The sequence below is a fragment of the Agelaius tricolor genome, unplaced genomic scaffold (assembly GCF_023055355.1).
Source record: "Agelaius tricolor isolate 1412-34295 unplaced genomic scaffold, bAgeTri1.0.p SCAF_11, whole genome shotgun sequence".
Classification (NCBI taxonomy): Eukaryota; Metazoa; Chordata; class Aves; order Passeriformes; family Icteridae; genus Agelaius; species Agelaius tricolor.
Window position 1 is genome coordinate 3,631,193 of NW_027269271.1, and position 9,118 is coordinate 3,640,310.

Sequence of the window (9,118 nt, forward strand, 5' to 3'; positions counted from 1 at the left end):
CCCCAGTAAGAGTTTCCAGCTGCTGGGAAGCTTTGAAGCTCCAAAGCAAGAGTTTAAGCTGGAGAAGGTACAGCTTGCAGTTGGCATTGCCTTTGGAAGCAGAGAGCTGCTCACTGCTGCGAGCTACGATAAAGATAATTGAATCTCATGCCTTGCACCACAAGCTGACCGCTGCGAGTGTGAGGATTGCTGTGCCAGGAGAACATGTGTTTGCCTGTTTCTCTCTGATTTTGGTCTCAACAAGGCACAAAAACTATGGCAAGGCAGTGCAGCTTGGTGGGATCAATGCAGAACCTCTGCTACAGCGAGGCTGTCAAACTCTCCTGTGCTTCAGTTCCTAAGGACAAGACACCACTGATACTTTTCCTCCCTGCAGAGCAAGCTATAAAGCTGGGCAGAAAACACCACTCACCTTCTCCTCCGTCACCTTGCCGTCTGTCAGGGCATCCTGCTGGGCACGGATTGCTCTCCCTGTTCTTCCAGCCCAGCCCTTGCAGCTGCTGGTTGTGATGCCAGGAGCCTGACCCGCTGATTGCTCCCCGGGATCCAGCAGCAGAGCTGAGGCAGGAGGAAATGAACGCTCGTTTGGATGCAGAGGGCTCTGTGCCTTCAGCAAAAGGGCAGGATGAATTATGAAATGCAAAGGCCAGATAAGTGGATCCTGCCACAGCACTTACCCTCTGTGCCTGCTGGCTGTGGGATGCAGGGCTGCTGTGGGATGCAGGGCTGCTGTGGCACACACAAACACCTGCACTCAGCCCGGCCAGGGACAGCCTCCCTACTCCCCTGCTGGTGGGGGAATCCACATCATCCACTCCAGCCCATCAGGGGGCTGGCGAATACAGAGGAGCATGGAGCACGCCGAGTGTTTCTGCGCAGGGTAGGAGAGATGCATTTTCCCGTTAGCTGGGCTTCAGAGCTGCTGGAGGGATGGGAATTAGAGACATCCAGGCGAGCACGGAGGAGGAGGAGGAGGCCAGGAAAAGTGACAAAGTCATTTCCTGGGCTGCTCTGGGCAGGATGCAAGGAGGTGATGACAGCCCAGGCTGCAGGGAGAGCCACTTCTCTCCTCAGCAAGCGCTGCCAGGGCCATGGGAGGCATTATTACAGCTAATTCAGGAGCTGACATTTTGCCATTTCCATGGCTGGACATGGAAAAGAGTTTCTTTGGGCTTAAAGAGTCACTTGGCTTACACAGAGCTGAGATTGCCCAGATTCAGATGATGCTCCCCCATCAGCCCTGTGGCTCTGGCCCAAAGCTGGCAGGCACTGCAGGAGATCACAGCAAAGCCAGTGTGAAGCAGCATCGCTCCAGCGAGCAGGTTATCAGCTCGCCTGATTCCTATGCTGGTCTCATTTTTTTCCCCCTCAAGCTGTCTTTCCTATTGTTGTTACATTATTTTTTAAAGCAATGCATGAGTGACCAAACAGAACAGAGAAGGTGGGATTCCCACTTTGTGGTGGCTGGGAAAAGCTCAGAAACAGGAGCGCCAGATGCTCCGCAACGGGGAAGAAAATTAAAGCTGAAGTTTTTGTTTTCAGTCGATGTGGTTTTAAATAAAACACAGGGTTTGGGAGGCTCAGCTGGCATGTTCAGAGTGTTTGAGGTTAGCACTAGTGGCAAATCAAGCAGCAGCTTGATACAAAATACTTGTCAAGTTATTTCAGTTTGTTTTGGGGCAAGAGCAACACAAAGCACCTGCAAAGCATCCTGCCTTGTTGGCATCTCGGGACCAGCTGCTGCCAGGGCACCACAAACAGCTCAGCATGCCAGGCCCCAGGTACACAGGTACCCTAGCAATAGAAGGATCATGAGCCTGCCAGACTCTCACCCTCTGCTACCCTCAGATGTTGCAGTACCCACATGCACAATTGACTCTAAACCTTGTAAGTGTTGCTGCTAATCCTGATTCAGCACAGGAAGTTCTTGTGGGTTTTATGAAATTCCATCTTTCCCATGCTGGAAAGGATTTCACTGACTAGTTTTAAAACAAAACCATAAAATACTTTTGGTTCCTTCTGGATTTTTCTCTGTTGTAAAAAAATCTAAGCCCCTAGACTTCTCTTTCATACCTTTATTCATGAGGATGAACATTCAGGTAAATAACTCAGTGAATCCTTAATTTAGGTGCTTCTTCCACAATATCTGCACATGCAAACCCCATGAGATGCCCAGGTGTGTGCACAGAGCCCCAGCCCTGCTGCAGAGCCCTGCTCCTGGGTGCCCTTGCCTTGGTACACCTCACCCCCCTGCACTCCAGCACATCAATCATTTCCTTCCTGTTCAGGCCAGCATTTCCACCAGCCCAAAATGCTGATGCTGGAGGATGCTCAGGAGCTGAACCTGCAGCTGCTGGCAGGAGAATTTATTTCATTCTGTGCTAGATCTTGCTTTTATTTTCATTTTAGCAGAACCCAAGGCTGCTGTATCAATCAGAAAAGGCCTGACAGTGCCAAATTCTGTCCTTACCTGCATCTAGCCTGATCCTCACAGGTTTCAATCTCTCTATTTGCTTTGTGCTCTCAACATCAGGGATTCTGGGCTGAAAATGGGGGATTAACACATGGAAAGGTCCTCAGGAATCAGCCAGAGCATGTTTCTGTGTCTCTGCTTGGGGGGTGAGTGTATGCATAGGTCACAGTGTCCCAGCACGATCCTGTGACACCCTCACCCCTCACTGGACCTTCATCCCTCTTATCCCCTCCCAGGAGCATTTGGCCACAGGCTCCCAAGCCTGCCTGCTCGCTGGGGAGAGCTCAGGGGAGCTAATAATGCACAGCCTCCCCCTGCACAGCACATTTCCCATGCCAGATGTGCAGTCATTAGCCATGGAACACCTCGGTGGGTTTGCTTTGGCCTGCACAAACGCTGGAAAACGAGCTCAGCCACATAAGGAACATTCAGCACCTCCTTTATCTGAGGGATGTGCCCATCCTGCAACCCAGGGATCACACATAACCAGGCACCAGTGTCACAGGAAGGTCCCTGTGTGGCTGCATTCCCCCCAGTGTGATGTGTTTGGGGGACTGCACACCCTCTGAATGGGCAGGTGGTTGTTTTCCCTCAGGAGCTGGTGAAGGGAGGGTGCATTGCCCAGAAGAGAGTCCTTCCCCATCACTGCAGCTATCTAGGAACTGCAGCCTGGGTGTTGAGGACCAGGGCTGCCCACACTGCTCAGGGACACACGGGGCACACAGAGCTGCCCATCCATCTGAGCTGCAGGACAGACAGAACGAGCCTTGGCTAATATTGTTAGCCAAGAGTTATGCTTTCTCCTTCCCAAAGATAAATATCATTAAAGCTCAGGCTTGAGTATTTTACATCCAGAGCTGCAGTGATGCTCCCCCGGGGTAGGGGTTTACAGCTTTGGGCTGTCATTAGGCAGCAGGGTAGTATTAACCCCTTGCACTCCCAGAGCATCAGCCTGGGAGCAAGAGCTGCTTTCCCTCTTTAGCTGGCTCAGTCTGTCCATCTCAGGGGCATGGGAAGAAGCTCAAAAGTCCAGAAGGATCAAGGGACAGGATATAAAGCTGTGGAGGGTAAAATCTGGTTACTTCACCTGTGTGCTCCTAGACCCTGCCAGAAGCTAAGGATGCACCTTACCTTACCTTGAGATAGTTCAGATGTGGGGAAAATACCCCATATTACATTTTGGACTGTTCAGTCTAAAACTGGGATGCTTGCTGAGCTGAGTAAACACATTCCTCCAGGTTCATCCTCCCCAGGAGACACAGAGTGAGCCACACAAAGGGAACAGGCTCCCTCACATGGAGTCTGGGAAAGTTGGGATAAAAAAGGGGGAAGGGACAGCACCACCAGCTCTATCCACTGGGACAGCTGTGAGAATGGTGGTGCCTGTAGAAAACTTGGATAAATCAAACCTGTTGATTTTCACTCTCCTTGCCCAGCACGTGTGAGGAGGCAGGGTTTTTCCCAGCCAACACAGGGATCCCATGGGGAAAATGCTGATGCTCTTTCCATCACTGGTGGATACAGCTCTGGCATGAGACACAGCTTTCCTTTTGCCCACCCACAAACATGAAGCCTAAATATTTGATGGATCTGAACCACTTTTCCTGGCTCCAGGAAGGAAATGCCCCACCTTGTGAGCAACCTGGTTTTACCCTGCAAGGAGGTTTTACCCTGCTCCAGTGCTCCCCTGGGTAGGGGAGAGGGCTGCAGGGAGGTGAGGCTCTCAGGAGAGCCAGGGATTTCCTTGGTGCATCGATTGCTGAAGGGTCTCTGTGCCTGCCAAGCCACAGCCCTGCTTGTCTTGGCAGAGGCCCATCAATCACTGTGGGCACAGACACAGCACTGGCTTGGTAGGGAAAACATGCCCAGTGGGATTTGTGGTTCATGTGGCTCCAAGCAGGGCCAGCAGCAGGCACAGGGAAAAGCCCATCCCAGCCCCAAAAGGGGGAGTCTGGGGGATGCTTAGACAGAGCAGAAAATAAATTCATTGCAGCCAAGCATGACCTTACCACACATCCACCAACCACCCCTCCAGGCTCATAGGAACAAGCTCCATGGTTTGGTTGGAACATCCTCCCAGGGACCATGCACATGGCAGGGCAGCATGGGACAAACCCACAGGGAAGAAGCCAGGCTCATGCTGGCAAGCTTCAGGAGCCATCAGAGAGGAGCAAGGGGTGCAGTGGCTCTACCCCAACCCCAACCAGCAACCCTAAGCCCCAGCACAGGTCAGGGCTAAGACCTTCACTGGAAGGTTCCCTCCCCTCTTTCTTTAAGGAGCAGAGCTCTCCCCAACCTTCCTGGCTGCACAAGAGCCTTTCAAAGTCACATTCTGGCCATAATCAAGACAGCAGTGCCTGCCCAAACCCTGGCACTGGCTGCTCCTGGCCGTGGGCTGCCAAGCCTGGCTCTACTCTGCTTTGGCACAGGTGAGAGGGAGGTCAGGGAAGATTGAGCCATTACCCCAGTGACCACCCAGACAGCCCCCAGGAGCCTGTATGGCTCTGGCTCTCTGCATTCCCCCCTTCCCTGCCCTTCCTCATGTCCTGCTCATATGCCAGCTCCTTTCTGGGTAACTGCAAGCACATGGACAGACAGAGCTTCAAAACTGCTGAGAACAAGCCCAGGAGAGCAATGATGAGCCAGGCTGCTCCTAGGATGGCCTCCTGCAGCCTCTGGGCTTGGAAATCCAGGGAGCTACTCACGGGGCATCGGTGGCCAGGACAGAGATGAGGGACAGCGCCTTCCCCTCGCCCTGCCGAGCCGTGCAGCCCGGTTTGTGAGGCTGGGAAGGACGCTCAGCCCCAGCTCCCGGCCCAGCAGCTCCCCCTCCGCATGCAGCAGCAGGGCAGGGATGCCCGGCCCCGCACGCAGCCCGGCCACGGCCACACGTGTGCGGCAGCAGCGGGGGGAGGTCGGCCCCGGGTCACCCGAACGCAGCTGGAGCAGCGCGTGGGCTGAGGCTGCAGCACTGAGAGCTTCCCGAGCACCTTCGGTGCCTGGGGAGCGGCTCTCACCGGCATCCCAGCTCCTCTCCATCCCACTCCCAAAGCGGCCAGGCCACCACAATGAGCTGGTCTCACGCTTCTTGCAGCCCCTTCCTATGTCTGGAAGTGCTGGGGAGAGCAGTGGGGGCAGCCACGGCCCCTAAAGCATCCCTGGCTGCCCGGCCCCTGCTCGCTCCAGCATAGCCCAGACTTGTCCTCATTTCAGGCTGGGCAAACGGCAGCCCAGCCCCAGAGGTAGGGAGATGATGCCAAACCTCCTAATGGAGCTTGACAGCAGTGGGATTAAAAGCACAAGTGAGATCACAACCCCTCTGCAATCAGCTTCTGCCCTGGAAGAGCTGAATCAGAAAAGAAACCTCCTGGCAGCAGGGAGGGGATGAGGAGCCCGCCCACGCAGGGTGAGGGCAGCAGGGGCCAGGGGGAACCTCGTCCATCCCAAGCCCTCTGCACTTGCCCTGCCAACTCATTGTCAGTAGGAAGGAGCCAATCTTCCCCTCCTGCAGCAGCACCAGGAAAGGGTTTCCCAATTCCAAGTGGTCCTAAACTTTGGATGCAGAACAGCCCACGCCATCTGCCCCCTTTCTTCTTGCTGCCTGCAAGGTCAAAGCATTCCACAGCATCCACAAGGAGCTCCCTCCTTTCTCCCTCTCCTTTGAATGCTGTGCTTGGAGCAGTGCCACTTACACTGGAAACACCTGAGCAGCTAGGTCCAAGATGGAGAGAACACAGGAGACCTCACCTGGAGGCAAGGGGTGCTCAGGAGGGCACCTACAGCCCTGTTTCTGTGGGACAGGGTGTGCACAGATCCTTGCAGCCAGCACCAAGCCCCAGAGCACAGCTCTGGTCCAACCAAAGGCAACACTGACACATTTCCCTCCGAGGGATGCTCCAGCAGAAGTGCTGCCCCATGTTTCCTTCCCATTTCTTCCTGCCAGGGGAATATCTTGGCATTTCCCTCAAAGCCACCCAAAGGGCCTTTGCAGAGATGCAGTGGTGGCCAGCTTGCATGAGCCATCCCAGGGATGTCCTCCAAAAGGCCAGCAAGGCACAAGCACTGTCCCCATCTCTGCTCATCCAAAACCCAGCAGCCAGAGGCTGCTCTCCTGCCTGGCAGTCATTTTATCCCAGCAAAATGCAAGGCAAAACCAGGGCTTTTTACTGCAAGAAAAAGGGAGCCACTCCAGGGATCAGCAGGAAGAGCTGATGGGTCTTGGCACAGTGCTCAGGCTGAAAAGCTCCAGCTCCAAACCTTATTTTGCAGTGACCTGTACCAAGATTTGGCTTTTCCCTTTTTCTTGCCAAATGGAAAGAAAAAGAAAGCCTTCCAGGTCACAGGAAAGAAAAGCATTTACTTGTGGGTCAAGTGAAACAATCTGATGCAGGGTTGAATGCACTTTTATCCTCTCCTAACAAGGAAAAGATTTAATTCCCATCTCAAAAAAACTCATCTAAAAATAAAACCACAAATGTTTTTAGGGTCAGACGCACTCAATTTTGGTTTTCAAGCCCAAATGATTTTCTCGACTGAACCCCACGTTGCAAAGCATGGCTCGACTCAGAAGTGCAGAGGGGTGGGGAGGGCTGGGCTGAGGCATCCATCTGGAAATGTCACCCTCGCTGAGATGGCACAGCCACAGCGACCACTGCAGGGCCAGCCCGGGACCACCCGTGTGCCCGGAGGGGAACCTGAGCTCCGCTCCTGCCTGGCTGCAGCGCCGGGAGGGAAGGAGGGAGGCACGGAGGTGTTTGGCCACCTCTGCTGCACGTTGCTCACCCAAAGCGAGCTGTCACTTCCCATCCTCCTGGCCAGGCAAATCCTTCCTGACATCCCGTTTAAAACTCAAAGTACCCGATTACCACTGTGGCCAGGCAGCCGGGAGAAACTCTTCCATAAACACCCCCCAAAACCAAAATCCCTGCCTGGAGCACCGCTGCTCGCCCTTCCCAGACCCACCCAGTGCCAGGGGTACCGGCTCCTTCTTGAGGTGGCCCAGGTGTGGCTCTGCTGTCACACACGTGGCCCCAGCCACAGGAGCACGGCGTTTCCAGCCCCTGCTTCCCACCAGCCCTGCAGGGGAAGCGCCACCGGCCCCACAGCTCCCTCCACCTGCCAGGGCTGACCCCGGAGCCTCCCGTCCCCGAGTCCATTAGCAAATCCCTGGAGCACACATCTTGCTGCTGTTTGGCTTAACCCCAGCTTTTAGGGAGAGCTGCAGAGCTGCGTTGCCTTTCAATTTTTAATTTCCTCTAAACATTTTGGTCCTCTCCCCAGGGACTCTGAGTTGATCACCTCTGCTGGCAGCACAGCTATGGGGAAGGGGGAAGCCAGAGGCAAAGGAGGGGAAAGCAGCTCCACCCCAAGCTCCTTTGGAGGAGCAGGACCCCTTTACATGCACACCCTGGGATGAGGGACATCCACACCAGGCTCCCCAGTGCCCCATGGAGATGCTCCACAAGGAGGAGGAAGGGGGATGACTCCAGATTCCTCCAGGAGGGTCATGACACCTGCAGGGACAGGGTTGTTGCAGAGCAGAGCACCCTCCTTCTTCCATCAGACACCTCTGTGGGTCTGGGTTCCCCAAAAATTGACAAGGTTTACCCCAGTGCCTGGCACAGCCACCCCTCCTTCCCCACCACCTGGCACTGGCACACAGCAGTGCTCAAGAGCAAGGATATGAATGCAGCATCACTTTGCAGTCCCTGAGGTATCTTTGTTCTTTTTTCCACTGCCTTAGGCAACAAATGTACAAACAGGGACCTGCTGGGCATGAGGAATGTGAGCTGAACTGCTCTGGGAAGGGAGATGCCATCACACAGCTGGGAAGAGCAGCTCAGATCACCCAGAGCCAGAGAGCAGCTCCAGGTGGGTTTTGTATCCCTCAGGTGCTGGGGGGGGTCCAGGCTCAGGGTTAAGGTTCAGATCTTCACCTTTTTTTAATCTTGATTGAAAGTGCATGGAAAACTAACCAAGCACTAGCAGACAACATGTGAATGGCAAAGCCTCAAAGAAAAAAGAAATCCTGATCAGCATGAGGAAAGATACATGGAAAAGCAGCAAAGCCCTGTAGCCCACCTTCAACAGGTACCCAGGGTGCAAAAAGAGTGATGTGCCCAGAATATGCTCCCTCCATACTCAAACTGGCAGCAGGGATACTGTTTGACACTTGCTGCCTCCCTCCCACAAATTTGCTGCTGCCTTTCTGTATATATGTAAGCTCCCAGTATTCACACATCACCTTCCAGACCCCATGGCATCTCCCCATTCTCAATTTCCTGAAACAGCACTTGGGGGACCCATCCCCAAAGCTCCCAGTTGCACGCCCAGGGGGCAGGGAGTGGGATAAAAGCAGGGAGTGGGACAGAGGCAGCTCCTGCAGGGCACGGGGACCTGCCCACGGAGCAGGAGGTTCTTCAGCTCCTCACCTCCCTGGCCCTCCCAGGTCCCCGGAGGAGTTTGAAGCTGCAGGGAGCTGAGCTGCTGAGCACTGGCCTCGGCTGCCACCTAGCAGTGACCCAGCAGCAGCAGGGACACACTGACAGCTCTGCCGAGATCAGGCTCCTGCTGCAGCCCAGGTGATGCCTCAGGTTTGAGCTTTTATATTTTCAGATTTTTTTTTATATTTCAGATTCTGTTCTG